Raw genomic sequence first — 19,360 nt, forward strand, 5'->3', positions numbered from 1 at the left:
TCATATTGGGGCGCGATTTTCCCTTATTCTGGGACTTGTGGGGAAGGGATCCAGACTGATTCACAGGGACAAAAGCCAGGACCCTAAAGAAATATCCCGGTTGTCATCGGAAGTGGATGAGTTCCCACTGTGTGTCCTTGCCGGCGATGAGGACGAGACTGTGACTGAGGGGGGCGACTTCCCTGAATTAGAGCTGCCTGGAGAGAACTTTGGGTCAGCTCAAGTTCGAAACTTGATCTTGAAAGGGGCGTGGGACAATGTTAAGGTTTGTAATGGTGTTGCTCAAGAGCCGGGGCGGACACCAGGTACCCACACTTTGCAGTTCAGGGGGAACTATTTTACTGGGTAACCAAACTAAAAGGTGAAGAGGTAGTGGAACAGCTGTTAGTTCCAGGGCCATACCATCGGAGGGTATTAGACATGGCCCACTCACATTTTCTGGGGGGACACCTAGGGGTTGAAAAAATCAGGAGAGAATAGTGAGGAGGTTCTATGGGCCAGGATGTTACCGAGAGATCTTCAACTATTGTAGGTCCTGCCCCACCTGCAGATAACCGTGCCCACCGTTCACTTCCGTAGTCCCTTAGTTCCACTACCTGTAATAGAAGTTCTCTTTGAGAGGATTGCCATGAACCTCATGGGCCCCTTAGTTAAATTGGCCCGGGCCACCAATACATCCTGGGGGTCATGGACTATGCGACCCGGTACCCCGAAGTGGTACTCTTAAGGAACTCATCCAGTAGGAGCATAGCCCAAGAACTTGTCCACATCTGTTCCAGGACCTTCCTGCCAAAGGAAATCCTGACGGACCAAGGAACCCCATTCATGAGCAAGGTGATGAAGGAGCTGTGTAAAGTTCTTGAGATTACCCAGCTGCGAACCTCCGTTTACCATCCGCAGACCGATGACCTGGTGGACCGCTTTAATAAGACCCTGAAAGCGATGCTCAAAAAGGTCGTCGAGAAGAATGGACGTGACTGGGATTATCTGCTACCGTTCCTGCTCTTCTCCATCAGAGAAGTTCCTCAAGCCTCCACTGGCTTCTCTCCATTCAAGCTTCTGTATGGCCGGCATGTAAGGGGTCGCCTAGACATCGCCAAGGAAACCTGGGAGGCCGAGGTCACGCCCCACCGAAACATCATCGAACATGTCGCCCAGATACACGAGAGAATGGCGATGATGCCCATCATGAAGGAACATCTCCTCCGGGCGCAAGAAGCCCAGGAGAGGGTATATAACCGGTCGGCCAGACTGAGACACTTCCAGCCTTGGGATCGCGTTCTGGTTCTCATTCCCACTGTTGAAAGTAACTTCCTGGCCAAGTGGCAAGGCCCGTATAAGGTGGTGGAGAAACTCAGTGAAGTGAACTACCGAGTCCACCAGCCTGGCTGAAGAAAGCCACACCAAGTGTACCATGTAAGCCTCCTCAAGCAATGGCGAGATCGGGAACCCGTGGGAGCTCCTTGCCTAGGAGCCGCTCCCGAAGGCAAAGTGGAAAAGGTCACTATAGCAGAGACTCTATTGCTGGCCTAGAAGCAACAGTGTCGAGAACTACTACAGCGGAATCGAGACCTGTTCTCCGAGTTGCCGGGGCATACTCAAGTGGTAGAGCATGACATGCTAACAGAGCCACATGTAAGAGAGAATCTGAAGCCGTACCAGATTCCGGAAGCATGCCAGGAGGTCATCTCTATCGAGGTGAAGAGGATGTTTGGGTCAGACCTTGGTGTTATAGAGGAGTCAAAGAGTGGGTAGTCGAGCCCAATCGTCCTCGTGCCAAAACACAATGGAGAGGGAAGGTTTTGTAATGACTACCACTGGCTGAAAGAGGTTTTCAAGTGTGATGCGTACCCGATGCCCCGCTGGGACCAGCGAGGAACATCACCACTCTTGACTTGATGAAAGGCTATTGGCAGACCCCCATGTCCCAGACGGCCAAAGAGAAGATGGCTTTTTTGACACCTGATGGGTGCTTTCAATACACCGGATGCCATTCGGGCTACAGGGGGCCCCAGCCACCTTCCAGAGGGCTATGGATCGGATCCTAGCCCCACATAAGAAGTATGCCACAGCCTACCTTGACGACATTGTAGTCTTTAGCCCAGACTGGGTTAGTCATCTACCTAAACTACAGGCCGTTCTGTATGCTCTAAGGAAGGCGGGATTTACAAGAAATCAGAAAAAATGCGCCGTTGGAAAAGAGGAGGCCAAGTACTTGGGCTATGTCGTTAGGAGAGGCGAAATAAAGCTGCAAGTCAATAAAGTGGAGGCAATCCAGACCTGGCTGCAACTGCTCTCCAAGAAGCAAGTGAGAGTGTTCCTGGGAATGGTGGGGTATTACTGGCGGTTTATCCCAAATTTTGCCATGATGGCCGCGCCACAGACGGATCTCCTAAAAGGCACCAGATCAACCATGGTGGGGTGGACAGAGGAAACAGAGACCGCGTTTCAATAGTTGAAGATAGCACTGGTTGCACCAGACTTCAAGAAAGAGTTTGTGGTCCAGATAGACGCTTCAGAGGTTGGTCTAGGAGCCGTACTTTCTCAAAAGATAAATGGGGAAGAACATCCCATTCTCTATCTAAGCCGGAAGGTTTAAACCTGTGAGAAGAACTACGCAATAGTAGAAAAAGTGTTTAGCCATAAAGTGGGCAGTAGATACACTAAGATATTACTTACTAGGCAGGACGTTTAAGTTGGTGTCAGACCATGACCTGTTGAGATGGTTGAGGGAAAAGAGGGGTAAAAATGCCAGGATAACTAGATGGTTCCTAGCTCTTCCGAACTTTAACTTTCACATAGAGCATAGGCCCGGGAAGTTACATGGGAACGCTAATACCCTTTCTAGAATTCCCTGTCTGGTATGGGAAGGTGCCCAAACCCCTAGCTTTGGGCAGAGGGGGGGAATATGTGACAGAGTCACTAGTGTGATATACGAGGGGAGGTATGTGTCACTCAGGTGGCTAGCCTGGGTGAACTAAAACCTGCAAAATTTCTGCCAGCATGTTGTTGGGGGTTAACTCAGTAAAGGGTGTGTTTTTTTGTGAATGGAAAAGAGGATGGGAAGCCATTCACACTATCTCCCCTGAGGGTGTGGCCGAGCAGGGTTTAAATGCTCAGTCCATATTTTTTTTTCTGTTGTTGTGTCTGGAAAGGCAAGGTCTCCAGACTGTAAAAGTTACAGCTCAGGAAGGAACTGAAGGCTGGGACTACAACCTATGTGGGCGAACTCCACACTCCTAAGGACTGTGCTATTGTTTTATCTTTTGTTTTGTTGTTTCGCCAGTAAGGCCATGTTTATTTTGCTGGAGCTGCAGGGCTTTATGCCATACAATAAAGCCTGCAGAGAAAACCTGGTTCCTGAGTTTACTTCCGAAAGCGGCCGAGTGAGTCGTCTTACCACAAGCCTTAGAAGAATATTCTGCAGTTGCTCAATTTGACTGTAGACTGCCAAATCATGACAGTGTACGATGCGCACACTGTCACAATTCTCCTGTATTCCCCGCAAGGTTGGGCAGTCACATGGCAACATGTATTTGATTTGTATACTTGTGGTCATATGCAGACTAGACTCTCAATGGAAGAGAATTAGGAGAAGCCAGATGAGACCAGTCAACACGTGGAATATTGACAGTGTGTGCATCGCCTACTGTCACGATTTGACAGCCTGCAGTCACATATAGTGACTACAGGCTTTTCTTCTAATACTGGACAACCCCTTTAAACACATGTTACCAAAAGGTGTGTGTTCACCTTGTTAGCATCTTACTAGAGCCTGATTAAGGCTAAGGTCACACGAGCGTATAAAAGAATTCCGTCCGATTTTCATCCGATTTTTTTTTTACTCAGCAGCTGTTAATCATTTACAGGACCATTTACAGTTTTCAATGTTACAGAATTGTAATTTATCCATAAAAATTGGATGCTATGCCCATGGGCCGTATGGCATGCAATTTTCTTCTCACACCCATCTGATTTTGGAGTGAAATCACAGCATGCTGCGATTTTTTTCACACAGATTCTGTCAATGAAAAAAAAAAAACCTGTCAGCAGCACTGCCCCATTGAATAACATTGGTCTGAGTGCTATCCGATAAAAAATCGGACAGCACTAGTCTGATTTATATGGAGGTGTGAGTGAGCCCTCAAAGTGATGCTAATAAGAATTTGCTATACCTATGACACCATTTTGACTCAATATGTCCCTAGTGGTGAAAAGTTGACATTACAGTTGCAACCACCAAATGCTAAATGGACTTTGTCTCCCTCTCCTGGTAGAATATCAGCTCTGCACCCTTTAATTCTTTGTAAGCTTATGATGCACAACCAAAGCAAGGCATTAAAATCCGAGGTGAAGTTGGAGTAAACTGAGACACGACCGAGATGTTATATCTGTGACAACTCATATAGAGAAGTTGTTCCATTGTGTCTGTGTGTTTATTCAGTATGCTAGAATATGGCTGTTATTGCTGTTTGCATATTTGAGGCTCAGCATCACACAGGTTCGTAATATCGTTATATGCATGAGGCCTACTGTAAATCTGTATTCACTAGGGAAATTGTACAACTTGTCATTTACTAATAGAGAAATATCAGACAACATTAAAGGGGTATTCAGGTTGGAGCAAGATATCACCTAGCCGCAGGATAGGTAGTAAGTAACTTCTAGACTGGTGGGGGTCCGACTGCCAGGTCCCCCACCGATCCCCAGAAAGGGACACTTTTATCCCCATTAGAATGGAGTGGAAATGCCGTAAAACATTCCCTCTCTCTCATTCTGACATTTGGCAAATATTAAAAATTATGGTAATCCTAATTGACCTAAAACGGGAAAGGTTTATTCTGATTTCATGTCAGATATTGAGAAAAACATGCATATGTGTCTTTTTATATAGTGTATGTAAACTTCTGGTTTCAACTGTAGATAGTAGTCAAAAAAGACAGGCAGCACTCCAAGAGTTCATTTGTGAAAAAAAGTGTACTTTATTAGCCCGTATGGTGTGGCGACGTTTCGACTGTGTACAGCTTTTATCAAGCTTGATAAAGCTTGATCAAGCTCATAAAGTCCACTTTTTCACAAATGAACTATTGGAGTGCTGCCAGACTTTTTTTTAACTAATATTACTATTGCAAACGGATATTTGTGTCACGCAAGGTGTGGGAAAGACTAAGTGCAACACGAAGGGAAGAGGGGCAAGAAGCCCAAACACTAGGGAAAGGGGGAGTGGAGACCCCTAGGCAGATCTAATATCACCCTGCCTACCCTACAATCCCTATATGCAGTGAAGGAAATAATTATTTCATCCCTTGCTGTTTTTGTAAGTTTTCCCACTGACAAAGACATGAACAGTCTATAATTTTAAGGGTAGGTTAATTTTAACATTGAGAGATAGAATATCCAAAAATAAAATCAAGAAAATCACATTGTATAAATTAGATACATTTATTTGCATTTTGCAGTGAGAAATAAGTATTTGATCCCCTACAAACCATTATGAGTTCTGCCTCCTACAGACCAGTTAGATGCTCCTAATCAACTCGGTGTTACCTGCATTAAAGACAGGCTGTCTTACATAGTCACCTGTATAAAAGACTCCTGTCCACGGACTCAATTAATCAGTCAGACTCTAACCACTACAACATTGGCAAGACCAAAGAGCTTTCTAAGGATGTCAGGGACAAGATCATAGACCTGCACAAAGCTGGAATGGGCTACAAAACCATAAGTAAGACGTTGGGTGAGAAGGAGACAACTGTTGGTGCAATAGTAAGAAAATGAAAGAAATACAAAATGACTGTCAATCGACATCGATCTGGGGCACCATTCAAAATCTCACCTTGTGGGGTATCTTTGATCATGAGGAAGGTGAGAGATCAGCCTAAAACTACACGGGGGGAACTTGTTAATGATCTCAGGGCAGCTGGGACCACAGTCACCAAGAAAACCATTGGTAACACATTACGCCTTAAAGGTTTAAATTCCTGCAGTGCCCGCAAGGTCCCCCTGCTCAAGAAGGCTCATATGCAGGCCCGTCTGAAGTTTGTCAATGAACACCTGGATGATTCTGTCAGTTATTGGGAGAAGGTGCTGTGGTCAGATGAGATAAAAATTGAGCTCTTTGGCATTAACTCAACTCACTGTATTTGGAGGAAGAGAAATGCTGCCTATGACTCAAAGAACACCGTCCCCACTGTCAAGCACGGAGGTGGAAACATTATGTTTTGGGGGTGTTTCTCTGCTAAGGGCACAGGACTACTTCACCGTATCAATGGGAGATTGGATGGAGCCATATACCGTAAAATCCTGAGTGACAACCTCCTTCCCTCCGCCAGGACATTAAAAATGGGTCGTGGCTGGGTCTTCCAGTAAGACAATGACCCAAAACAAACAGCCAAGGCAACAAAGGAGTGGCTCAAAAAGAAGCACATTAAGGTCATGGAGTGGCCTAGCCAGTCTCCAGACCTTAACCCCATAGAAAACTTATGGAGGGAGTTGAAGCTCCGAGTTGCCAAGCGACAGCCTCAAAATCTGAATGATTTAGAGATGATCTACAAAGAGGAGTGGACCAAAATTCCTCCTGACATGTGCGCAACCCTCATCATCAACTACAAAAAACGTCTGACTGCTGTGCTGGCCAACAAATGTTTTGCCACCAAGTATTAAGTGTTGTTTGCCAGAGGAAACAAATACTTATTTCTCACTGCAAAATGCAAACAAATTTATCTAATTTATACAATGTGATTTTCTTGAATTTTTTTTTGACATTCTATCTCTCAATGTGAAAATTAACCTACACTTAAAATTATAGATTGTTCATGTCTTTGTCACTTGGCAAAAACAAAAACAGCAAGGGATCGAATAATTATTTCCTTCACTGTAGGTAGGTTCCACACCTATCACTGAGCAGAACCCTAAACCCTGTATGTCCCTAGAGCTTGGCCCTAGATAGGGAGGGGGAGGGGTGAGCACTGGTCAGGCCCCACTACAAACTAAAGACAACAAGGTAGACAAACAAGGGGATTAACTTAGCTTGAGCAGACACCAAAAGAGAAACGCCAACTGTCCTCCAAGGGCACCAGAGAAGAAGCCAGCCAACAGCTAGTGCTCCAAGCATGCACAAAAGTACATAGAAGTATCACCGGCGGTTTCCTGCAGCAAACTGAGAGTTTTTAACTCCCTTGCAAGGGTTTATCAATTAACAGCAGGGGGGAGGTCGCCCCTGGGTCTTAAAGGACGGATTAAGAAGGTATCTGCAATGCCAAGTGTAGTGACCTTCTACAGCCAGATTCAAAGCTACTGTCTATAACACCTGAGACACCCATGACAGTACCCCCCTTCTACGAGTGGCTTACGGATACTCAGGACCAGGTTTCTCAGGATAGCAGGTGTGAAATGCACGAACCAACCTGGGGGCATTCACCTCTGATGCTGAAACCCACATCCTGTCCTCTGGACCATAACCCTTCCAGTGCACCAAGTTTTGTAGGGAACGACGCTGGAGACGAGAATCTACAATCCTGTAAATCTGAAACTCCAAATTACCATCAACCATGATTGGGGGCAGCGGTAGGGGTGAGAACTTAAAAGGTTCTACATATTTCTTGAGCACAGACCTGTGAAAGACATAGTGGATCTTAAGGGCCTTAGGTAGCTCAAGACGAAACGCTGCTGGGTTAATGACGGCGTTTTTTTATAGGGACCAATAAACCTAGGCCCCAGCTTCCAGGAAGAAACCTTCAACTTGATATTCCTGGTAGACAACCACACAAAGTCATTCACACTCAGGTCCAGACCTGGCGAGCGTTTCATGTCTGCCATACGTTTGTACCTGTCTCCCATGATCTTCAAATTACTCAGAACCCCCCGCCACACCGAGGAGAGCGGCAAAGCAAAACGTTCCTCTTCAGGAACTCCCGAAGTCCCTACCCCACTAAAAGTACCAAACTGTGGATGGAAACTGTATGCACCAAAGAATGGTGACCTGCTGGTAGATTCTTGGTGATGATTATTAATTGCAAAATCTGTCAGCGGTAAGTAAGATGCCCATTCCTCCTGGTTTTCGGAGACAAAACACCTGAGGTAAGTCTCCAGATTCTGGTTAATGCGTTCGTTCTGCCCATTCGACTTAGGATGGAAGGCAGAGGAAAAGGACAGTTGCACCCCCAGTCGAGAACAGAAAGCTCTCCAGAACTTGGAAACAAACTGGGTCCCCTGATCTGACACCACATCAGAGGGAACCCCGTGAAGCTTCACGATCTCACTTATAAACACCTGAGCAAGAGTTTTGGCATTCGGACATGCCAGTAATGCGACGACGTGAACCATTTTACTGAACCTATCTACAACCACCAAAACCACAGTTTTGCCTGCAGATACCGGTAGGTCAGTAATAAAATCCATGGACAAGTGTGTCCATGGCCTGCTAGGAATAGGTAGTGGAAGAAGAATACCACATGGACGGGTATGCGATACTTTAGAACGTGCGCAAATACTACAAGCAGACACATGTTCAATCACATCCCGATGCAGCCCTGGCCGCCAAAAACGATGAGAAAGGAGGTCCGCAGTTGCCTTACCACCTGGATGACCAGCAAGCACAGAGTTGTGATGTTCCCTAATTACTTTGTGGCGCAGATTAGATGGTACAAATAACCTTCCTGAAGGGTGGGAGGCAGGGCCGCCCCCCTGAGCCTCCAACACCTCACCCTCCAGTTCAGGGTACAATGTCGAAATGACTACCCCCTCTGCAAAATTGGGGCAGGGTTCTTATGGTCACCACCACCAGGGAAGCTCCGGGACAAAGCATCAGCCTTGACGTTTTTGACCCCTGGACGGAAAGTGACAACAAAATTGAACCTAGTAAAAAGCAGGGACCATCTATCTTACCTAGGGTTGAGACGGTTAGCTGAATGAAGGTATGACAGGTTCTTATGGTCTGTGATAACAGTAAGATCATGGACAGCCCCATCCAACCAATGTCGCCATTCTTCGATTGCCAATTTAATTTCCAAAAGTTCCCTATTACCCACGTCATTTCTCTCAGCCGAAGATAATTTCTTAGAAAAGAAAGCGCATGGACGCCATTTACCAGGGGACGGACCATGAGACAACACAGCCCCAACCCCCCACCTCCGATGCATCAACTTCCATAATAAAGGATTGGGAAACATCGGGATGACTGAATAGAGGTGCAGTGGCAAAACAGCTCTTTAGGAATGAAAAAGTCTGCAGGGCGGCATCCGACCATTTAGAAAGATCAGACCCCTTCCTTGTCATGTCAGTGAGGGGTTTCACAATTACCGAATAATTTTGGATACATTTCCGGTAAAAATTAGTAAAGCCAGGAAAAATCTGTAGAACCTTCAGGTTCTCGGGACGGTCCCAATCAAGGACAGCACGGATCTTCTCCAGATCCATCCGAAAACCCGAAGATGACAACAGGTACCCCAAAAAAGTGCACCTCCTGGACGGCGAAAACACACTTTTCTAGTATGACATATAGTTTGTTATCCCTTAATATCTGAAGCACCTGTTTAACATGCCCCCGATGTGTCACAAAATCAGGTGAGTAAACCAAAATATCATCCAGATAGACCACCAGAAACCTGCCCACCAAATGATAGAAAATATCATTAATGAAATGTTGGAACACCGCAGGTGCATTGGTCAAACCGAAAGGCATAACCAGACTCTCGAAATTCCCTTCAGGGGTATAGAACGCTGTTTTCCATTCATCCCCCTCCCTGATTCTAACCAGATTGTAGCCTCCCCTTAGATCCAACTTGGAGAATACCTTAGCTCCCACAACCTGGCTGAATTAATCTGGAATCAGAGGAAGAGGGTATGGATCTTGGATGGTAATTTGATTCAATTCCCGGAAATCTAAACAGGGACGTAGACCGCCATCTTTTTTCTTCACGAAGAAGAACCCTGCCGCCATTGGCGAAGATGAGGGTCTGATATGTCCCTTCTCCAGACTTTACGCAATGAAATTCTTCATGGCTTGCCTCTCAGGGCCAGAAAGATTATACAGTCTGGATTTTGGTAGTTTAGCTTTGGGGGTCAGGTTAATAGGACAGTCATATGCACGATGAGGAGGCAAATCCTGACACCCCCTCTGAGAAAAAGCATCCTCAAGACCAGACAAAAATGCAGGTAAAGTCTCTGTAGAGACTGTAGAAAGGGAAATGTTTAAACAGTTCTCATGACAGTAATCTCCCCACTCAATAATCTCTCTGGATTGCCAATCCACCAACGGATTATGTTTCAACAACCAGGTTAGACTCAGTACAATTGGAGTGGGAAGACTGTCCAGGACATAGCAAGGGATTATCTCACAATGAACTGACCCCACCCTCAGTCTTACATTATGTACAATCTGAGTAAGAGCTTTCTGTGCAAGTGGCGCTGAGTTGATAGCGAAGATGGGAATGGGCATAGCTAAAGTGTAGCAAGCAAGACCATGAGTTCTCACAAACTCAGCATCAACCATGCGACTCCATCTCCACTGTCAACAAACATAGAAATTTTCTCAGTCTTGCTCTCTAGCACCACCTCTGCTATCAGGACAAACCGAGAACTGCAGGTTGATGATAAACGCACTCCTTGATTATCCAACTCCAGACTACCAAGGGTTAATCGGGTCTCCTTTTGCTTAGGAATCGAGGGACAGGCCCCAATAAAATGTCGTTTTTTTCCACAAAAAAAGCACACACCTTTTTTTTTGCGACTCTCAGGGGAAACGTACGATGCACAGGCACCCCCTAACTGCATGGGTTCTTACACCTTCCCCAGTACTGGTTCACCCCCAGATCGCTCCCCCAGCAAAGGGGTATTACCCCGAAAAGAGGGCTCCGGAGAAGGTGGTCTCACCCACCTATCCCAAAGGCGTCTATCAACTCATATGGCCAAAGACATGGCAGCCTCCAAGGACTCTGAGGTTTCATACACTGCCAAAGCACCTTTCAGTAAGGCCCTGACAAAATTGGCTTCTGAGAGCCACGTCATTCCATTTTGTATCAGTTGCCCATCTGTAGAATTCGGAGCTATACGTCTCTACTGACCGATTCCCCTGCTGAAGGCGACGCAGCCTAGAATCAGCCAACAAGATTCGGTTAGGGTCATCATAGATGAGGGTAAAGCCCCGAAAAACCCCTCCACAGACTGGAGTCAAACCGAACTCTGCGGTAAAGAGAAAGCCCAGGATTGAGGATCTCCTTGCAGCAGTGAGATCACAATCCCCACTCGCTGCTTCTTACCTCCAGAGGAGTAAGGACGAAGTTTAAAATACAGTTTGCAAGCTTCCTTGAACACAAAAAACTTGTCCCTACCTTCTGAAAATCTGTCTGGGAGGGCAACCTTGGGTTCAAGCTGGACCGGCCTACCCACAGAGACCCCAACATTAGAGCCCTGCAGCCGCTGTTGCTGCTGCTGAACCTCATAGCGGAGGTCAGTCACCTGCACAGCTGCTGTGCCAGCTCTGAAACAGAATACATGAACCAAGGGAGAAAAAAAACCACACCGGAAAAAAAACCACACACAAATAAAACCACGTGTCAGCTTTTTTCCCCTCTATTTATGCATGCCAGGTGAAAATGTCACGCAAGGTGTGGGAAAGACAAAGTGCAACATGAAGGGAAGAGGGGGAGGAAGCCCAAACACTAGGGAAAGGGGGAGTGGAGACCCCTAGGCAGATCTAATAACACCCTGCCTACTCTACCGACCCTATATAGGTTCCACACCTATCGCCAAGCAGGACCCTAAACCCTTTATGTCCCTATAGCTTGGCCTTAGATAGGGAGGGGGAGGGGTGAGCACTGGTCAGGCCCCACTACAAACTAAAGACAACAAGGTAGACAAACAAAGGGGACTAACTTAGCTTGAGCAGACACCATAAGAGAAACGCCAACTGTCCTCCAGGGGCACCAGAGCTAGTGCTCCAAGCATGCACAAAAGTACATAGAAGTATCACTGGCGGTTCCCGGCAGCAAACTGAGAGTTTTTAACTCCCCTGCAAGGGATTGTCAATTAACAGCAGGAGGGAGGTCGTCTCTGGGTCTTAAAGTAAGCAGGATTAAGAAGGCATCTGCAATGCCAGGCACAGTGACATTCTACAGCCAGATCCAGAGCGACTGTCTATAACACCTGACACACCCGTGACAATTTGTTTGGGGGCCGTGCACCCGAGATTTGAAGTTTATGGTGCTGTTTTAATTTTTTGATAGATATGTTATAGATAGGCGGGGTCGAACTGGCCCATCGGTGGGCCCACATGCTGGCACTGTCAGCTGTGTACAGCTACAGGTACAGTGGTGATAAAATGCTGGCTGAATGGAACAGTGATCCTGACTACGGTGAGACCGCACCTGGAACAACCAGGAAGAGCGGTGCTGCTGTTGGTAAGTCTAACAATGATTGGCTGCGCTGCTGCAAATCAGTGTTAATTTTGTTCGTGGCCTCTTCCCCGCGCTGAAAAGAGAGCTGAGTTAATGAGCCATGCTTTGCTGAGTAACAGTGATCCTCCCCCACTGTGTCACAGACTAACAGCAGGATGCTTAAGAAGAAGGATAGATCCTGGCTGAATTACTCACCAAAGGTTAGATGTATGTAGCTGAGCAGCATAATCACCCATAACTAAGTGAGCCCCCGCCAACACCAACAGTGAGTGTCAGTATGCTTTACTCATTGGTGATATAGGATGAAAGGGCTCAGTCACTAAGGGATGAGTGAGGACTCTCTTCTTGTATCACCCCTGACTGACTGAGCCCCTCTGTACCACCCCTGACTGACTGAGCCCCCCCTGTATCACCCCTGATTGACTGAGACCCCCCTGTATCACCCCTGACTGACTGAGCCCCCCTGTAACACCCCTGACTGACTGAGGCTCCCCTGTATCACTCCTGACTGACTGAGACCCCCTTTATCACCCCTGACTGACTGAGCCCCCATGTATCACCCCTGACTGACTGAGACCCCCCTGTATCACTCCTGACTGACTGAGCCCCCTGTAACACCCCTGACTGACTGAGCCCCCCTGTATCACTCCTGACTTACTGAACCCCCATAGCACGCCAGACTAACTGAGCCCCCCTGTATCATCCTTGACTGACTGAATTCCCTATAATACCCCTGACTGGCTGGGCCCCCACTGTATCACCGTTGATGGACTGAGCCCCCCTCAGTATCACCCCTGACTGACTGAGACCCCCTGTACCAGCCCTGACTTACTGAGCCCCCCTGTACTACCCCTGACTGACTTAGCCCCCTCGTAACACCCCTGACTGACTAAGCCCCCCTTGTGTCATCCCTGACTGACTGAGCCCCCCTGTACCACCCCTGACTGACTTAGCCCCTCCATACCACCCCTGACTGACTTAGCCCCTCCATACCACCCCTGACTGACTTAGCCCCTCCATACCATCCCTGACTGACTGTGCCCCCCCCCCGAATCACCCCTAACTGACTGAGCCCCCTCCGGTATCACTCCTGACTGACTGAAATCCCCCTGTACCAGCCCTGACTGACTGAGCCCTTCAGTATCACCCCTGATCACCTCAGTCCAACGCTTACATCAACAAACTGGCAGTGGCTCTGGAGTCCTCCTCAGCCCCAGGACTCACCCTTCATGACACAGAGGTAAAATTTCTGCTGTATGCTCATGACCACATGCTGTATCACCTACTGAGAAAGGCCTCCAAGATAATCTGAAAATCCTAGAGACCTTCAGCACCACATGGGCACTGCCAATCAACCGGAAGAAAACTAATTTGGTGTTCCAGAAAAGAAAGCAGAAACCAGCTGGCCACCCCGCTTCCTCCCTTCATAATAGACAACTGTCCACTTATGGAAGCCAACAAGTACACATACCTGGGCCTAGAACTCAACCAATCAGGGAGCTTTAAGCAAGCCATACAGTTGCTGAAAGACAAGGCGTGCAAAGCCATCTATACTATCAGAAAACATCTGTACCATCTCAAGGCACCTGTAACATTCTGGCTAAAAATATTTGCTACCATCATTACCCCAATCCTTCTGTACAGCAGCTAAGTCTAGGGTCCAGTCACATACCCAAACTGGTCAAAGTGGGACGTTGGGCCAACAGAAATATTCCACCTAGAGTTCTGCAAACACCTCTTTCAACTCCATAGGAGCACATCAAACAGTGCCTGCTGAGTGGAGTTGGGCAGATTCCCACTACACCTTGTGATCCAGAAGAAGGCGCTATCATTCAAGGCTCATTTACAAAGTAGTAGTCCCAGCACCTACCATCACAAAGTCTTGCTACACCAGGAAGCCCCAGGAGAACGAAGACCCCAACACAAATCACCCCAAACCAGCCTGACCAAGCCACCAACCTGTATGGCCTGACCAAAGGGGAAATCCGGAAGATGATACACAAAGGCAAAGAGGAATATATCAGTGTCTGGAGGAACAACATGAACAAATCAGAGAAACTGACGCTATACGAGAACCTACAGAAGGAATACAAACTGGCTTCATATCTACAGAAACTAGCAAACCCCAAAGAGCGACAGATCCTGAGCCAGTACAAACTGAGCGCCCACAGCCTACTCATTGAATCCGGGCGGCACCGACAGAACTTCAAGCCCCGGGAGCACAGACTCTGCCAGCAGTGCCCCGAGGAGGCCGTGGAGGATGAGGCCTACTTCTTGGTGAGGTGCCCCAAATACTCCGCAGTGAGAGACACTCACTTTAGAAGACTGTCTGATCTCCTCTGAGACTTCACCTCCATGGAGGGGGAAGAGAAACATCCTATACTACTGGGGGAAGAGGAAAGTGCAGCGGCCATAGAAACACAATATGTCAGTGCCTGCCACAGACTAAGAGGAGCCTCATATGTCATGGACCCCAATACCCCACCCTGGATGTGTCCCTATTCCAATTCCATCCCCCATTATTTTACCACTTGCTTTGGCAATGCTAACATGTACTTAGTCCTGCCAATAAAGCCCATTTGAATTTGAGAGATAGATAGAGTGCTATCTGTCTGAAGCCTCTATAGACTGCACATGCGCAATGCGCAGTCTGGTTCCAGACAGAAGAACGCATGGAGCCATTAAAGGTAAGAGGAGTGTATGGCGCCGGAGATCATGGTATGCGTAGACACTGAACGCATACTGCGATCTTTGGCGCCATACTTACATACTTACCTGACTGGGAGGAGCTTTGCCGCGGCGCCTATCTTCTGGCTGGAGACCGGGGGCGGAGTTAGGCGTTGGAATCGGCGCATGAGCATAGCGCTGTCCGGCGCCATTTTACTGAAGACACATTTGCAGTGTGTCTTCAGCAAAATGGCGCCAGACAGCGCGGTGCTCCGGTGCCGCACTCCTCCCCCGGCCTCCGGCAGAACAGGACACAGCAGCGCTGGAGCACAGGGAAGAAAGGTGAGAATAAGTATATATTTATTTTGCATGTGTGCAGAGGATACCACACATACCAGGATTGGGGGATGAGGGGTACCATGCATACCAGGATTGGGGGGCGAGGGGTCCTCACATACCATGATTGGGGGATGAGGGAGCCACACATACCAGGATTGGGGGATGAGGGGTACCATACATTGCAGGATTGAGGGATGAGGGGGCCACACATACTAGGATTGGGGGGATGAGGGGACCATGCATACCAGGAATGGGGGATGAGGGGACCATGCATACCAGGATTGGGGGGTGAGGGGACCATGCATACCAGGATTGAGGGATGAGGGGTACCATGCATACCAGGATTGGGGGATGAGGGGGCCACGCGTACCAGGATTGGGAGGAGGGGTGCCATGCATACCAGGATTGTAGGTGAGGGGTGTCATGCATACCAGGATAGGGATGAGGCGTGCCATGCATACCAGGATAGGGGTGAGGGGTGCCATGCATACCAGGATTGGGGGTGAGGGGTGCCATGCATACCAGGATTGGGGGTGAGGGGTGCGATGCGTACCAGGATTGAGGGTGAAGGGTGCCATGCGTACCAGGATTGGGGGTGAAGGGTGCCATGCGTACCAGGATTGGGGGTGAAGGGTGCCATGAATATCAGGATAGGGATGAGGGCAGCACATAACAAGATGGGGGAACAGGATTGGGGAGCACAAATACCAGGATGGGGCAGCACAAATACCAGGATGGGAGACCATATACCAATAAAAATGCTCGCCACCCTGTCATAGAACGGGCTCAATAGCTAGTATAGATAGATAGATAGATAGATAGATAGATAGATATGAGATGGATAGTTATATATAGATATGAGATAGATAATAGATATGAGATGTAAAGATAGATAGATGATAGATATATGGATAGACAGATAGATATGAGATGGATAGCTATATATATACAGTACAGACCAAAAGTTTGGACACACCTTCTCATTTAAAGGCATCAAAACTATGAATTAACACATGTGGAATTATATACTTAACAAAGAAGTGTGAAACAACTGAAAATATGTCTTATATTCTAGATTCTTCAAAGTAGCCACCTTTTGCTTTGATGACTGCTTTGCACACTCTTGGCATTCTCTTGATGAGCTTCAAGAGGTAGTCACCGGAAATGGTCTTCCAACAATCTTGAAGGAGTTCCCAGAGATGCTTAGCACTTGTTGGCCCTTTTGCCTTCACTCTGCGGTCCAGCTCACCCCAAACCATCTCGATTGGGTTCAGGTCAGGTGACTGTGGAGGCCAGGTCATCTGGCGTAGCACCCCATCACTCTCCTTCTTGGTCAAATAGCCCTTACACAGCCTGGAGGTGTGTTTGGATATATTGTCCTGTTGAAAAATAAATGATGGTCCAACTAAACGCAAACTGGATGGAATAGCATGCCACTGCAAGATGCTGTGGTAGCCATGCTGGTTCAGTATGCCTTCAATTTTGAATTAATCCCCAACAGTGTCACCAGTAAAGCACCCCCACACCATCACACCTCCTCCTCCATGCTTCACAGTGGGAACCAGGCATGTAGAGTCCATCCGTTCACCTTTTCTGTGTCGCACAAAGACACGGTGATTGGAACCAAAGATCTCAAATTTGGACTCATCAGACCAAAGCACAGATATCCACTGGTCTAATGTCCATTCCTTGTGTTCTTTAGCCCAAACTTGTCTCTTCTGCTTGTTGCCTGTCCTTACCAGTGGTTTCCTAGCCGCTATTTTACCATGAAGGCCTGCTGCACAAAGTCTCCTCTTAACAGTTGTTGTAGAAATGTGTCTGCTGCTAGAACACTGTGTGGCATTGACCTGGTCTCTAATCTGAGCTGCTGTTAACCTGCGATTTCTGAGGCTGGTGACTCGGATAAACTTATCCTCAGAAGCAGAGGTGACTCTTGGTCTTCCTTTCCTGGCGCGGTCCTCATGTGAGCCAGTTTCTTTGTAGCGCTTGATGGTTTTTGCAACTGCACTTGGGGACACTTTCAAAGTTTTACCATTTTTTCGCACTGACTGACCTTCATTTCTTAAAGTAATGATGGCCACTCGTTTTTCTTTACTTAGCTGCTTTTTTCTTGCCATAATACAAATTCTAACAGTCTATTCAGTAGGACTATCAGCTGTGTATCCACCTGACTTCTGTACAACACAACTGATGGTCCCTACCCCATTTATAAGGCAAGAAATCCCACTTATTAAACCTGACAGGGCACACCTGTGAAGTGAAAACCATTTCCGGTGACTACCTCTTGAAGTTCATCAAGAGAATGCCAAGAGTGTGCAAAGCAGTCATCAAAGCAAAAGGTGGCTACTTTGAAGAACCTAGAATATAAGACATATTTTCAGTTGTTTCACAGTTTTTTGTTAAGTATATAATTCCACATGTGTTAATTCATAGTTTTGATGCCTTCAGTGTGAATGTACAATTTTCATAGTCATGAAAACACAGAAAAATCTTTAAATGAGAAGGTGTGTCCAAACTTTTGGTCTGTACTGTATATGAGATATATAGATATGAGATAGATATGAGATAGATATGAGATAGATAGATAGATAGATAGATGATAGACAGATAGACATGAGATGTAAAGATAGATGGATGATAGATAGATAGATAGATCGATAGATAGATGATAGATATGGGATAGATAATAGATAGATATGAGATAGATATGAGATGGATAGATAGATGCTAAATAGATATGAGATAGATATGAGATGGGTAGATAGATATGAGATGTATAGATGATAGAATAATATATGAAATGTAAACTTCATTACTGTTATATGGAAAATACTTATACCATGAAGATACTTAGTGCACATGACGCGCCCCTGGGCCTGTGTCGCGCTGCGTTGCGCATGCGGGAGCCTACCCGGAGCCGGATCAGTAGAGGGTTGTAGTCTCGTGGCGGTGACCCGGTCCGTGCCCAGGGAGTCAAACTAGACGGCAGTCTATTAGTAGTAAATAGTTGATGACTACGCCACCCGTTGAGTGCAGCCAGGGAGCTGCTGCTGCAGGGCAGACCGCTGAGGCCGGTGGTAGGATTGTGCAGCGTGATAGTATAACCCCCAACGGGAGGGGTATGGCCTCAGGGCAGCCGACGTGGATGATGGGGGTAGCAGGAACCACTCAGAGACGGTACGGTGTAGTTCAGGGTCTTTACTGGTAACAACGATAGACCCTCCCGGAGTACTTGCTAGCAAACGGGGCCTGGTCAGTCTTTGAGCAGATGGGATCTCCCCTGGCCAGGCGTAGTTATAGGCCTCACAAACTGACTGTACTCTTCTGGCTACCTTGCTAGAAGCTGATGTAAGTAGCCCACGTCCCTGAGTGTACCGTGTGGTGCTCACCCGTATGGCCGGTGACTCGGGGCCTTCTAATGGCTTCCGCTCCACGATGGCGGTGCTGGTCCCACGCGTGTGACCGTGCCTTCGGGCTTCTGGGCCAGAGGACCTGAAATCCCCTGCCTGACGGATTCTGCTGCTGGGTAGAAGTTAGTCCCCACAGCCTCGGACTCCGGGTCCGGTAAAGAATCTTCTTAGTCAGGGCGAGCGCTGCAGCTGCCAGCCCCTGACTCCTTGGAACTCTGCTGTTTCCTATGCTGCTTCTTGTCTCCACTCTCCTTGTCTCACTAACCCTGCCTCAGCCCCGGGTTTATACAGGGGAAGTTCTTCCCCTCCCAAGGCTGGGCAGGAGGTGTGGCATGCACAGGATCCCTGACCAAAGGACCTCCCACCTGCTCTCAGACGTAATATCTCTATCACTGTGACAACCAGACCCCTGGGGTGTCACACTCCCCCCTAGTGAAATTTAGTACTCCGGGACTAAACACTTTTTAGAAAAATATAACAAGGTATATCAAAGAACAATAAAATACAATAAGGAAACACAATAAGATGGTCACGGATGTCCGCAACCGG

Source organism: Phyllobates terribilis, unplaced genomic scaffold, assembly GCF_046119375.1.
Source record: "Phyllobates terribilis strain yellow unplaced genomic scaffold, ASM4611937v1 Scaffold_5__5_contigs__length_657084704, whole genome shotgun sequence".
Classification (NCBI taxonomy): domain Eukaryota; kingdom Metazoa; phylum Chordata; class Amphibia; order Anura; family Dendrobatidae; genus Phyllobates; species Phyllobates terribilis.